The sequence below is a fragment of the Malurus melanocephalus genome, unplaced genomic scaffold (genome assembly GCF_030028575.1).
Source record: "Malurus melanocephalus ecotype Western Australia unplaced genomic scaffold, MMel_1.1 scaffold_25, whole genome shotgun sequence".
Classification (NCBI taxonomy): Eukaryota; Metazoa; Chordata; class Aves; order Passeriformes; family Maluridae; genus Malurus; species Malurus melanocephalus.
The window spans coordinates 1,952,550-1,966,367 of NW_026623257.1; the positions used below are offsets into that span (position 1 = coordinate 1,952,550).

Below are 13,818 nucleotides of genomic sequence, written 5' to 3' on the forward strand. Positions count from 1 at the left end.
AAGAGAAGAGAAGAGAAGAGAAGAGAAGAGAAGAGAAGAGAAGAGAAGAGAAGAGAAGAGAAGAGAAGAGAAGAGAAGAGAAGAGAAGAGAAGAGGGAGGGTTTTGTGCATGGAAGCTGAGAAACAAAAGCAGCTGCTGAAGAATCACCTCTAAGGGAAATTCCTGGTGGAATGTATTTAGCTCCCCATGTCAGCCACACTTTCTAAAAAGCTGAAACAACAAACTGAGCAGAAAGGTGGAGAAGTTATCACTGTTTTTAAAAAGAGGGGTGGATTGCTGCCTGACTGGCTGAGGGAGGAGCAGTTCATGGCAGGTAGCAGGGCCTGCTACAGGGAAAGTATCATGACTACACATCCTCTGAGGTGACTGCACTTCACTACTTGTCCCAARTGACGGCTAGGAGGCTTTAGCATTTCTCTTCAGCAGGAAAAAAAAAAACCCCGTAAATTGCCATTATAGTTATACTTCGGGGACTTCCTCCTTCCCCAGAGGAGGGTCAAGGCWGTATTCTTTTAAAAATTCTTGAAATGTGAGCTATATTCTTGCTGCTGGCAGGAGGGCCACACACACATGTAAGTGCAATGTTGTCCAAAGATTTCACATGTCGAAACCCTCTCGCTGCACAAGTGAAAGGGAGATGCTTGTACTGCACATTAAATCCGTAATGAGAGACGTGTGTGCGCAGAGTGGGGGGCGAATTTGAGGAAATTACAAAATATTTCTTGAGTTAAGWATGTTTATGAAACATTTCAGTCAGCACCAGTTGTACACCAGTGATTCCCAGCCATATTCAACCTTTTCCATAGCACTACACGCTGTTTCCTGGTCTCCCGTCTTGACAGTAAGCTCCACAATACTGGTGCTGCCCCTGCCTTCCTCCTCTGCTGTCAGCTGGAGAAAGTGCCAATGGAAAGGCTTAGATAATCAGCCAAGCAAAGCACATTAGTTTGGTATCTCATCTCTAATGTTGGTGCTCAAGCCAGAGAGGTTATTTTAATTGGGACCCAGTAATAGAGATAGTTTTTTTAAAAAAAAAAATCTAGAAAGTGTTAAATTTGAGATTAATGCTAGGATTGATTAAATTTAATCTGGACACAAATTTAAYTTTCAATCACTCAACAGTGGCTTCCACAACACAGAAGGGAAAAAAAAAAGCAGCCAGAGTATGGGATATGTCAATCTCAGCTATTCATTTTTAGGATATTACAGGAGGTGAATGTGTTTGGACAGTGCAAGGAAAATAATGGCCTGGTTTCAGAAGTYTTAGTTTCCCAGAGAATTACGGGTACACTTAGATTCTGGATGCCAAATCTCCCTGAACATCAGACTTATAGACTACAGAGTACATTTACATTACTCACAATATCAAATGAAAAGATCTAGAGTTCCTATTCTCTTGCTGGTTTTTTCCCCCCTTTTGCTTCATTGTAAGTGATTAAAACCAACTGACAATACCTCCTCTCCCTCCTTCTTTATTAATTCATGATGAATTCTGTTTTCTGGCTGACATCAGTACACTGTCATGGTTCAAAACTTTTCCAGTGCTTGGTTGGCTTGTTGCTTGCTTGCTGAAAAAAGTGTTTATATCAGGATTTTTGGAAAGAAACAAAATGTGATGTTATAGGGAGGGAGGAGTTGTTTTGTTTCTCCAKAACTTGAACTTTGAGATATTTACATTGTCTTATATGTGATTCTTATTAAGAAAAAATAATGCAAATTGTTCTGGCGTTTTTTTTTCTATTCATTCATTTTGTTATAATTTTGACATTGTTCTAATCTCAATAGGATATGGCGTTCCATGCACACACTGAGGTGAGATGTCTGCAGATTTGCCAGAGGGTACAATATCTTTGAGAAAACTCTTAGATGTTCCTGTGATCCATTTTTGTTTCCCCACTTGAGTTTCATGCCCTTCTCACAATCACCTGCTGCTATATGCAAATACTTTCTGTTTATTAGGTTTGACCTTRAAGTTGCCTTCTGTTAAAGCCCCTGTGCCTGAAGTACTCTAATTCTCACCTTTGCCTACAATATGATATGTTTGATTAAAGACATCAGGTATAAAACTGGTAATGGTTTTGCATGCAAAGCAAAGGAATATAGTTACTGTCAGAGACTGGTGCAAAGTTTTAAGATGTAAAATGATGATTTTTATTTACATACTATTCCCCACGTCAAAGGGAAAGTTATTCTCCATCAAAAAAAACCACCAAACCCGAAACTGCTCTTTGGCAGTTTTATCTATTAAAAGATGTTCCATCTACAGTGGTGTTTATACTAAAAAAAGCAATTTCATATATCATTAGCTTGCACTATTCATGTGTAGTCTAAGAAAATTCCCAGAGAGCCAACAAAAACTGTGGTTATGACGATTCATGACTTACTCCACTGACTTCATTCTGGCCTCCTGCACATAACAAGATAACAAGAGATCACTTAGAGAAATTATGTTCCAAATAACATCATTAGTAAATCAGTCTTTTGTTTTAGCTCATGGAAGAGTTTTGTTCCTGAAATGAAAAAAATGCAACAATGGGAAGTCCTGACTGGTTTATAACAGTGCTCTCCTTTCTGAGTATGCTCTCAAAATGCTCAAGCATTCTCACTCCCAATGGATTTGATGTTGTTTGGCACCTAAGTAAAAGCAATTTGCTTCCTGGATAGCCAAATTAATTTAGAATGCATTACCTATGCTCAGATTGTCTGCCACATGTTGAGATTGATATCCGGCCACCAGAAAATGTGGGTGTTTAGGTCTTTGGAGCTTCTCTTTCTGAAGTGTTCTTACAAGCAACTACTTTTGGTTTTGGGTTTTCAAACCACGGGTCAAATGTGCTTCATTGAATATCTATCTTCCTTTTCTTTCTTTGTTTAACAGAATGCTATCCATGTTTTWCTGTGTCCAGCTGGCACACCCGCAGCATGCTGATTTAATTTTAAAAATCACTACCCATTGTAGAAGCCAGATGTAGCTGAACAGCAAAGTTTTGCTCATTCTATGGCTCTGATGGCTGAACTGTTCCAAGGACCATTACCAAGCAGTGCAGTGAGTATTTCCAGAGCAGTGAGAGAAGGCAGGAAGTGCTGCATCTGGGATGTGCCTGAGAGTGGGATTGTGCTTTGAGAGGGTGGGCTTCTGTCATCCGGTGGCTCTAGAAATCGAGATTGTTCTTCAAATATAAATTTACTGAGGATTCACTGAGTTTGTAGCATATTCTAAGCCAGTAGCAAATTCAACAGCTTTCCAGCATCATCCCTGCCCAGTCCCAAACTTGCAGGTACAAAWTTATACCCGGGGAGCAGGTAAAAGGGCAATGGACATCTTGCTTTCAAAAGCTATAGAGCAGCCATCAATATAGTGAAGATTCCCATAAAATTATTTTGTGATTTCACACTGCAATACTATTAACTCAGAACTTGTAGCAAAAATACCATGGGAAAAGCACCATTTGCATCAGACACACCGCTGTGATCTTTGAGCATTCTTTGTGCTGTCCAAGGAATTGGAAAAGCTGGAAGCATGATTGTCAACAGGCTACAGTAAACCTGACTGCTAGATCMTTCTATTTATCCCTTACCTACCTTGCCTTTTGACAAATAGGCTTTCTGGCTATTCTTCATACTGTTGTTAGGTTGGGAAAGAAATAATAGTAAAGACAGCTGGATGCACATCATACAAATGAGGATAAGAAAAACTGACAAGGATAAAGGTAAAACAGACTCAGGTAAGACCTCCAGAGTAGAAACTTTGCTCTGACATCAAGTGACAGTCATTTGGTATCTTCCATTCAGCAAGAGCCTGTCACCTAAACAATATCCAGAAAATAATGGCTGCAAGTGAGAGCATGGGATTGATCATAAAAGCATTTTAATTTTGTTCTCAGCTTTTCTGAGTTGCTTTGGACAAGTCWCCTCCTCACTGTTTAAATCCCTCTTTTGCATTTTAATCATAAGTAAACCTCCAATGTTGCTGCCTGTCTCTGTCAAACTTACCCTTTACGTTTTGAAAATGGTTATGTTTCTTTCTTCTTTGTCTAACCAATCTCATGCCTTTGATCTTTCCTCATAGGTCCTGTTTTATAACTGCTCAATCAACCTCTTTGCCTTTCTCTGGATTCCTCCAACCAACGCACAAAAATTTGTAACTGTGTGGGTGTAACAGGGYATGTCTGCCCTACTCAGGTCTTTTCCCTCTGAGGATGGCAGAGCACTTGCTGAGGATGCTGAAGTGCCCCGACTGGGAGAAAAGGAGACTATTTTCAATACTTTCTATGGAAATCTTGATCACCTGATGTTAATAGTTAAATCATCAATTGTAAGCATTGCTGCCACCTCATTCAAGCCTTATTTRTGCAGCTACAAGCATTCTCTGTAAGCTTTCTTTTGCCTTGCTGTCATCCTAATTGGTGTCCTATACATGGCGCTTTTTTTGGAAACACATGGTAAAACTAAATTTACAAAACTATYTGGGCTATATTAGGAAATTATGAGATTGTATTATCTTGTACAGAAATAGTTCAGAGATGGACTGCTTCATCTTATTGTAGCCTCYCATGTGGCAGGAGGCTCCTGGAAATGCAAAGGAATGGATACCAGCAAAAATGCGAATTACCTGCAGTGCCCATAGCAATGCTTGGCTGCTTAAGATGCAACATGGCTTCACTTTCTCTCAACCCTGTGAGTATCACCATCCATTCTAAACATTATTGATGACTCTCTTTTACCCGACTGTTCTTTTTCTTGTATCCCCTGTACCACATTGAGCAGGCCAGGCATTGCAGTCACTGATGTTTGCTTGAGTTTCATCTTTGAGATGTTATGTGTGGTTTTGCCCCTGCCAAAAAAAAGGAAAATTTATCTGAAACTTTCTATCTTGGGATTTTCTGCTGCATTGTTTCAGGAGTAGCCAAAACTTTAATCATCTCTTAAAATAGAACTTGTGAAAAATAAACATTGTAGTACAAAAAAAATATGGTGAGTTTGGTTTTGTGGTTTATTTTTTTTCAGGTGGGCCATTTCTGGAAAAGCATATACCAGACTTGAGCCTTAGAGAAAATTGACTGCATGCTCTTGGTGGAGGCTGAACTTGTTCTGTGCTGCCTTTTTAGACTGTGTGAACTTGGAAGGTGGGTGGGTGGAAAACAGCAAACCTTTCCTCTGCTCTTAGTGAACATCCAAGCAGCACTACCCTGAATGCTGCCTGTGAGGAGACACAAGGACTGCAGGGAAGCTCCTGGTGCTGGAGAAGGGAGCAGGTCTGGCTCACTGTGGTGATTTGATCCTGGCTGAACATCAGGCGCCCTTCAATTACTCCTCTCCTCAACTGGACAGGGAAGAGAAAATATAAGGAAAGGCTCGTGGGTCCAGATAAAGACAAGGAAAGGTCACTCTCCAATTATCATCACAGACAAAACAGACTCGACTTTGGGAAATTAGTTTAATTTATTATCAATCAAATTGGAGTAGGATAAATAAAACYAAGTCATAAAACTCCTTCCCCTCTCTCACCCCTCCCTTCCATCTGGGCTCAACTTCACTCCTGACTTTCAATACCTCCTCTGCCCCAGCAACACAACGGGACAGGGATTGGGGGCTGTGCTCAGTTCATCCCTTGTTCTCTTGRGCCACTCCTTCCTACTCGGAAGGAGGACTCATCACAATCTTGCCCTGCTCCACTGTGGGGTCACTCCCATGAGGTGCAGTCCTGCATGGGCTTTTCCAGTGTGGGTCCTTCCCACAGGCTGCAGATCTTCACAAACAGCACAAACAATGTGGGTCCCTTCCAGGGGTGCATTCCTTCAGGAACAGGCTRCTCCRGCTTGGGTCCTGCATGGGGTCACACTCCTGCCAGCAAATTGCTTCAGCATCCTCACTCCAAGGGGCCACATGTCCTGCCAGGAGACTGCTCCAGGATAGGCTTCCCACAGGTTCACACCTTCTCCTGGGCATCCAGTTATTCTGTCACAGGGTCCTCCAGGGGCTGCAGGTCACTGCTCCCCCTGGACTCCGTGGGGGGTCCTTCAGGGACACAGCTGCCACACCAGGCTTGGCACCTTGGGCTGCAGGGGAATGTCTGTTCCTGTGCCTGGAACACCTCCTCCCCTCCTCCTGCACCGACCTGGATGTCTGCAGGGCTGCTCCCCTCACATATTCTCACTTCTCTCCCCGGCTCTGGCTGCTGTTTACAGTGTTTGTTTCTTTRCCCCTTCTTAAATACTTTATCCCAAAGGTGTTACCAAGGTACTGCTGGTCTTGGCCTTGGCCAGTGGCAGGTCCATCTTGGAGGCAGCTGGAATTGGCTCTGGTGGATCCAGGGGAGCTTCTGGCAGCTTCCCACAGAAGCCACCCTTGTAYCCCCCCTGCTACCAAAACCTTGCTGTGCAAACTCAATGCACTCAGCWAGCAGAGGGGGAGTCAGACCTGTTGGAAGGGATCTGGTGAAAAGATGGGCTGCAGCTAAAGCAAAGGATAGGGGCTGGATGGTAGGGAGCTCTGAGGAAGGAGAAAGAGCCGAAGGAAGATTTCATGTCTGGAGCAGAGACATAGCATTAAAAAGAGCACCAAAGTACCTTTTCCTGCTCTTGTGCCTCCCTTTCTTATTTTCTTAAATTCATCACCTGAAAACTGAATTCTGCATCAGCTGGTGTRGGTTCTGAGCAAGTGGCATCCCTGTCTTTCCTTAAACTGCTTGGGCTAATGCCCCAAACTGAGTCTGTATCCAAGTGCATTAAGGGGCATCCCACCTTCCAAGATTCACACAGTCTAAAAGGGCAGCATAGAACAAATCCAGCCTCCACGAAGAGCATGCAGTCAATTTTCTCTAAGGCTCAAGCCTGGTATATGCTTTTCCAGAAATGCTCTTAGTGTGAGCTTCTTCATAAACAACAACAAAAAACTTTCCATTGCTTTGCTGTGGCAGGTTTAGTTATAAGGTATCTGAGTGCAGAGTAGCAAAACAGCTATTTTCATGATGTATTTCTTCTTTTTTTTTTTTTCAGTCGGGATATTTTTTTATATCTATCATTCAAGTAAGATATTCTAGTCTTCAGTCCGTACTAAGAAAATCCAGAATCACATGGTATAAAGGAAATATTGCTAACTTAAGGTTTACGCTTCCAGGTTTAGCTTTACCACAAAGTTCTGTATATTCRTCTTTTTGGAGTCTACATTCTTGTTCATGTATACAATATGCAGCCTCTGCTTCATAAAAAATAAATCTTAACCAGCTGTGATGATAAGATAAACCCTGATATTTGAATTGTCTGACTTTAAAATAATGGGAGAGCACATTTTGTACTTGAGTGTAGAGGTGTGGACCAGTGGAATAATGAAGAAGTTAAATTATAGCCCAGCTTAAAAACCATCATTTGCTATTTTGACACATTATTTATGTTGGGAGAATGATTATCAGGGAATGGAGGAACTTYCTTCATCAGAAACCAATACAGTGCAATACATCCACAGCTAGACAGGGACAACAGGMGGAATTCCAGTTATGCTGCCTCAGGGGAGAGGGAATGTCACTTCAGAGAGAGCAGGGCAGAAGGACATCAGCACGCAACTATTCTAGCAGAAAATCTATACATTTCTGAGCACAGAGCCATTTGTAACTTTTAATATTGAGGCCATCAAATGCAGTGGGAAGTTAGTTGCTTTTGATGCAGCAGTCAAAGGGTCAAATTCTTTTCCCTGCTGCTCCAGCGCAGYTCTGTGGCAGTCTGCTGGGCTCCGCCAGTGAAACTGAAGAGGAGGATTTGGCTCACAGCCCAGTTTTAATCTGCACGTATGGTATCAATTTTGGAAGCATTTTCTGGTTGTCCTCACAGTTATAAAAGGGTAGAAAAATCTATTTCTTCCCCTCCCCAGTTAAAAAACAGGCTTTTGTTAACTTGTTTGTGTTAATTCTCTACCTGAAAAACGTAATACTTAACAYTGTCTTCAGTTTTGCCATAGGATTGTCCTGTCTATTAAAACGTACCTCTGCTGTCTATCCTAAGGGAAAGGCTGCTCTGCAAAGCCAGCTTGCCCCAGCAGATTCCAGTTCTCTCCCGCACACACAGCTGATGCTGAGTCCATCAGGACACYGATCTATGGATCTCCCTTCTCACCATAGGCATTAGAGTCTCCCGCCCATCAGTCACCTTCATCCATTGTTTTTTTAGCATATTTGCTCAGAGATGAGGAGTTTTGTGGTGTGTGGGATGTTGGCARCAACTGTGTACATTTTCGAGTGGCTGCTGAAAAGGGAATGGCTCCTCATGCTCCCCAAAATCTTCGGCTCTTTTGATGAGAGCAGGAGCCATCAGCCATTGATGAGTGTCTGGCCCCACTAACGAGCACTGACCCTCTCAAAGCTCCATCCCAAGCACTGTCATAACTTTCTTAATTGCTGTTTGACTATAATGTTTTTCTGCATATTCCTTGATTTTGGTCCCTTCAATGTTTTATGTCAACCCGTTCTTTTTGGGACAGACACTGTTTCCTCCTACTTCTGAAAAAGACCAGAACCTCTCCTCAGAGCAGTTTCCCCATGTAATTGCAGAGAGCATTCATGTTTTCTTCAGAATCTGAGGAAATTTACCTTTGAGAGGCAATGAAACCTTTACAGTACATTTTGCCTTTTTTTTTTTTTTTGCTGCTTTCTCAGTCAATTCCTGACTTTCCTTCCCTCACAATTGCTTCTTCCTTTATGTGTCTTTCCACCTTCTTTTTGCACTCCCCTCTTTTTTTTTACCTCTTTCATGTACCTTGACACTCAACATCCAAAATTAAAATTCTCATGTACTACTTCTTGGCTCTTTTAATAGGCCTAAAAGTCTTCCTTAGCATAAAGTGCTTCAATAAATATCAAAAGATACTAATGTAAGAGGCAACTGAACAACAATGGCAGGCTGCATGTGATAAACTTAGTTATGCTACTRGGAAATGAAATTATTGGAAAACAGGGGAGGTGAGAAAATTGAAGCAGGGAGATGAGTCAAGGTTGTTGGGGCAGCCCTATCTTATATGAGACAGTCAGTAAAAATGAGACCTGGAATTTCTGCCAACAGCTGCCTGTGTGTGCCAGTACTGTTTTTGAAGGTTAACAAATCATTGGAAGTTCTCATTATTTCCAGCAAATTGGAACTGYAATTGCTTCTAGCAATTTCCCTAGACTCCTTGACCTGTAATATCAGTAGCTCATAATGATTAAAATGGGAAGCAAAGCAGAGAGTTCATCATGCTTTCTGGAGCACAGCACTGCTTTGGTATTTCAAACAGAATACATATCATCTGTGTCGTGCTGGTTTAGATCTATCTCTTATGCACGACAGATCTCTATTTACCTGCTGAAATAACTGAAATTACCTTCCAACATGCTCGTCAAGAAAACAAGCTTTAATKCCTGCAGGCTCCTATGGCTGTATCTGTTAATCAAAAACTGAGAATATCTGTAAGAGGTTTTCTGTTAGTAAGATGAAAATTGTTGGATATCTAAAATTGTTAGCTGATTGTGATTATCATGGCCTTATCTTAATTTGGCTGTTTTCCATGTTGGAGGTGAGAAGTGTCCTGTTTTGGAAATATATTCCCAATATTCAAAGTGACTTTGGAAACAACCCACGTTCTTCACTTTTTACCTCCAACATCAGTCTTTTTAATGATAAATCAGTCATTCAGCTGAAAGGACACAGGTTTCTGAGCTTATCCGATTTATTCTGGCTACCTACTGCCAATCACTACGATAGTTCCAGTTCAAACTGGTGATTTACTCTATGTAGGAGTTTGACCATGACTGTAAGAATGAGTCTGTTTCCATCATTCTCATGTTTGATTTTGCGTAGGGTTAGGGTTGGGGTTAAGGTTAGGGTGGGAAATCTTAGCTAATCAGGCCTTTGAACCCAAGCATGCCAGATGCCTCGTGTGTCTGGGGTTTATCAGTGCACCATGAGACACGCTCTGGCCATTGTGAGCATCACAAACTTACATCTGTGTGGCCTAACTGATAAAAATTCTGAGCAACCCTGGAACAGGTTTATGACATGTCCAGAACCTCAGACTGTGATGTACTGCACAACACACTGTCAGTTTTTAAACACAGTTTTAAAAATTTGCTGAGTCTCTGCATAACTCTTACACTGCTAGTGGGTTAAACAAGGCTACTGAAAAGGTTTTTCTGAGTTTTAAMGATTTTTATGCAAGGGGTATTATGACAGTGTATTTTGAATTTTATCCTGCAAAGAAAGAGTTTCAAAGCCAATTAAAATGTAAAGAAATCCATAGAAAATAAATGTAGGTAATGCCTTCACGCATTCAGGACTAGATCAATCAGGCAACATCATTATTAGATTGGATTTGTCCAATGAAAGTTATACCTCTGTACTGTATGCTTTGACCTCTTTTTCTCTCTCCCTGTTGAACAGTTTACCAAAAAGCACACAACTGTGCTAAACAGATACATTTGTTTGGTTGTACCAAGTTTTTGTTCCAGCAATGGAATTCATTAAAACAGCATGTTCTGTATATTGCCAGCAGGTCATCAGTGCATGCTTGAGTCAGATTCCTGACCTTTACTTTCACTTGCCAAGTCTGCTAGATTGGCTGGTTCTGGGGACTCTTAAATACATGTCATTAATGATATACCTCACCCTGTTTTTCTTATAGCTGATAAAATCTGCACAGGTGCACTCACCGGTTTTCTCTGGTAATTATCAATCAGTTTATTTTGTATAGAGTCAGATGTTTAACTGTAAATARTTGCTGAACAGTGTGAAATAGAAATATTTTTCTCTCACCTAAAGAAAATGTACATTAAATTTGAAACATATTTAGGATTTGAGGTAAACTTTTTCCTTCAGTGGGGTGGTTGGAGRTCATCTCAAGCAGCTATTCAACAATATATTCCTAGTGAATTATGTGGACTYGTTATTTTCTAATCTGATATTCTATAACTGAGGTTAAATTTTCTATGGCATTACCCCATCAATATCTCTAATAAAATGTGCCCCTACACTCTACTCGAGTAGGGAAATGATAATCAATCCATAGAGGTCCAGCTCAGCACATCCCCAACTTCTGTATTTTAGCGCTGTATTTTGCACCTCATTTCCATTTTGGCATATAAGCACCTCAGTCCATACAAGTTTAAATGTCAGGACAACTCCTACATTAATTTTGCTATCTGGAGTCAAGAAATTATGCCCTTGCCTCCCTAGTTTTATAGATGTTCTAGAATGTTCTCAATGCAGTTGATTTGTCTCAGACCTATCATCCTGGGAACAAAGGAGGGAAATTTTTTTGTTTCCAAGTTGAAAATATTTTGCAGTTGATCAGAATCTGTGAGGAGACTATGTGTCTATATGTAAGACCTCACTATGTTCTTCTCTTCCCTTTTCACAGGAAAACGTCAAGAGACAAACTTTCTCCMGAGAAATTTTGCACAGGAGCCGTGAATATATGCAAGGGCCCAATGGTGAAATGCCAGGATCTGTGCCAGTGTGCCAACTCCACTGTTATTATGGTCAGCAGGCTTTTACAGCACCAGGATCCGCAGCAACGTAAATACACACCAGACTCCCCTGAATGGAAGTGTGGTATTGATTTTGGTGTACTCTATTGCACTCTAACAGATCTTAATGACAGGCTGTTACTTCAAACAGCATGACAAAAACTTACTAAAATAATCAATTTTTCCTCAGCAATTAAAGGCAAAGCAAAATTGAGATCTCAAACAGCCTCTGATGAGAACTTCTCTTAATGTTCCTTTTCATCTCTARTGCTGATGCTCCAAAGTAAAACATCTAGGTAAAAATAAAAGCATGTTAATACAGAATGTTAGGCAAAAATATGTCTATAAGAGTGAARCTATACAATTTAGAGTGTCTAGCTTTTTCTGGCATTTGTTATAGCCCASTGAATGCAGTTTATTTCAATGTGATTTCAAAAGCAGATAAGCAAGTATGCGCATTACAGGAATCATTCAAAAAAGATGGTTTGAGTTTGAGATGAATCAYTTCACAAATTCTTCAAGAGTGAAGAAAACCACTTGATAATTTAAGTTCTACCTTAATAAGAATCTATGACATTGGYATTTCTTAGAGATATCTCTTTTTCCTTTTCATGAAAAAGAAACACCTAAAATACAACTGAGATCTATCCTTCATTAAGATGGTTCTGTGTCCTTGAGATCTGCRGCAGAATCATAGAATAATAGTTTGTTTTGGCTTGGAAGRGACCTGTAAAGGTCATTTAATCAACCCCCATGCAATGARCAGGGACATCTTCAACTTGATCAAGCTGTTCAGAGCCCTGTCCAACTTGGCCTTGAGTGTTTGCAGGGTGGTTAAAGTTGAGATGCAGTTCTGCAGTGCTTCTTCACTCTCCTGTGTAGCWCATAAAGACATGGACACTTGCTTTCACCAAAGAGAATCATTTATTGCAGCCACACATGGGCTTTTATACTGCAAAGTGATTAATTAATATGCACGTCAGGGAGTGGCAGACCATGTAACAATTCAGTCTCTTGCCTGTGCAAGGTTATTGAATTTGCCTAGACATGATTAATGGTGCTAGTTACTTCATTGAAGGTAATTGAAGGAGAATCTGGTGTTACAGTTTTCAAGATCTACAGAAATGCAGTCTAAATTAAAGCAATTTCAACTGCAAGTAATTTTCAAATAAAAAMCAAAATGTATGTATATTTATCTGTATGCAGAATTATTTGTTTTTTTTTCTTTACTATTAGGTCAAGTAACTAATCCTGCAGGGCTTTGAAATTAAATGAAGGGAACAACTTCATAAAAGTTCCAGGGGTGCAATAACTTCACATGAGTGCTGGGCTCCAGATGCGTGCGGAGCTCCAGAAGAAACCACTCACATGGATTGCTTGGAATGGCAAATATGGGCYGTGTGGCCACCTGAGCCAAGGAGAGCAGCGTGCTCTACAGCTGTACAGCCCTCTCAGAGGTCATGTCCGTGCACGTGCTCTGGCTGTGCAGAGTGAAATCTGCTGTGACAGAGGCTCTATCAGTCTGCTGAGACTTGTGTTCCTCACATGTTGTTGGTGATGAGCCATCCATACCCCTCGAGCTAATTGTACAGCGCAATACTGTAGTCATGGTGGTCAGATTTCTATTAAAAGTACCGTGTAAAAGAGCCAAGAAATGTGAAACAGATGAAAAAGTTGTAAAACAAAGATGAGATATAATGGCTGATCTCATGATAACTTTAGAAGTTGTCAGTGCTGTACAGTGAAGTGTGAGTCTGTGGTTTTAGGAGAAAACATAAATGCAGAACAGGTTTTTCGGTTTTTCCCTATTTGGCCAATGAAAACTTGACCAGGGTGTAAGCATTTCATCTTACTGACCCACTGCCTTCMCTCATTTTGGAAAAGAGTTGAGACTTGGATATTTTGGCAAATGGCTTTGTAACCCAACACATCCATCTAATTTAGCATGGACTGTTGCACCCCTCATGGCAATGTAGTCCCTGTTCTGCACTGTTGCAGGCCCCTGCTCTGTCTTGACTTGGGCTGCGTTTCGTGCTTTGGACACACCCTGTTCCTGCTGCCCCTGGGTCAACATTTTCTGTGCAGTATTCGTGTCAGTGGGCTGCATGATGGTGACATTTGTTCTGCCAGTCTCTCCTGTGATCAGCCAGTCTCTCCTTGCTCCTAAGGAAGGGGACAATGGCACTTTGCCTAAGAGGGTAAGGGACAGAGAGTGGTTTCAGCCTCTCTGTCTTCCTCTATGTAGCCACGGGGCAGAAAGAGGATTCTAAATATTTCAAGGTTCTTTGGGAGAGCTGTAGGCCTCAAATTTTTCTCTGCACATGCAAGA

The 13,818-nt window shown here is 41.1% G+C and overlaps 1 long non-coding RNA gene across 1 annotated transcript in view; it reads left to right on the top strand.

The window, feature by feature from the left end:
- LOC130589175 (uncharacterized) overlaps positions 1 to 12,773 on the top strand; it is a 107,650-nt gene extending 94,877 nt beyond the window's left edge. Inside the window, exons 2-3 of the long non-coding RNA XR_008967071.1 lie at positions 4,564 to 4,678; positions 11,381 to 12,773. This is a non-coding gene — a long non-coding RNA (uncharacterized LOC130589175). The remainder of the gene's footprint in view (positions 1 to 4,563; positions 4,679 to 11,380) is intronic.
- Positions 12,774 to 13,818: the final 1,045 nt, after the last annotated feature.